Consider the following 1,202-nt stretch of genomic DNA (forward strand, 5'->3'; position numbering starts at 1 on the left):
ATATCACGTTATTTAGAACAGTAAATATGAAAAAAATTATAATGCTTGTAATTAATCTTGTTGTGATAGGTAAATAAAATAAATAAGTATAATATCAATATGAAACGAATTACTAAAGCAAGGAAGGGACATACAGAGATGGAAAAAAAACGTTAATTATAAAGTGAAATAAGGAGCGGGGAGTTCAATAGGGTGTAGAAAGGGAGGCAAGATATCTAGCGGAGACATTACTGCATGCGGTAGGGGGAGGGAGAAGGGATGGAAGGGAGGGGGGGGGGGGGGGGTGGAAGGGAGGAACGAAGGAAGGAAGGAAGGGAGATAGGGAAGGAGGGAAGGAGGGAAGGGGGGAGGGGAGGGGAGGGGAGGGGAGGGGAGGGGAGGGGAGAGGAGGGGACGGGACGGGACGGGACGAGACGAGACGAGACGAGACGAGACGAGATGATATGATATATGATATGATACGATTTGATATAATATGATATGATATGATAAGATATGATGAGATGATAATAAGAAAGTGAGAAATGCCTAAAGAAAAATACAATAGAAAAGAAGAGAAGAGAAGAGAATAAGAAAGGGAGAAATACATAGAGGAAAATAAAAGAGAAGAGAAGGGAAGAAAAGAGGAGGAGGAGGAGGCAGAAGAAGAAGAGGAGAAAAGAATAAAGAGTAATAATAAGAAGGAAGGGAGAAATACATTGCGGAAAATACATACATACAGACACAAGAAAATATCGAAGGGGTTGACAAACGACACAGGAACATGGCGAATGAAATACATACCATACTTGCTGTAAATTCACTTTCTCTCAATAATAAAATAAATACAGTAAAATGGATGTGTACTCACCTATCGAACAGAGGCCCTGCCATTTCCGAGTTGAAATTGCTTGAAGATCGGAATTGCTTTATGTTACTAAGATGGATTATCAGTTCAGAGTTCACAACGCACATACAGTAATTTTCTTTCTTTTCATTATTTCAATCGCACCGCACAATTTACACTTTTTTCTAATTTTCGCACCAGTACTGTGTTTCACCTTCAAACCACTCTTATAGATTCTGACTATAATTTTCTTTCTTTCTTTTTATTTCAATCGCACCGCACAATTTACACTGTTTTCAAATTTTCGCACCAGTACTGTGTTCACTCTTATAGATTCTGACTGTAATTTTCTTTCTTTTTATTTTAATCGCACCGC

This window comes from Penaeus japonicus, unplaced genomic scaffold, assembly GCF_977035675.1.
Source record: "Penaeus japonicus unplaced genomic scaffold, GWHDUDI00000001_assembly GWHDUDI00001297, whole genome shotgun sequence".
In the NCBI taxonomy this organism is placed as follows: domain Eukaryota; kingdom Metazoa; phylum Arthropoda; class Malacostraca; order Decapoda; family Penaeidae; genus Penaeus; species Penaeus japonicus.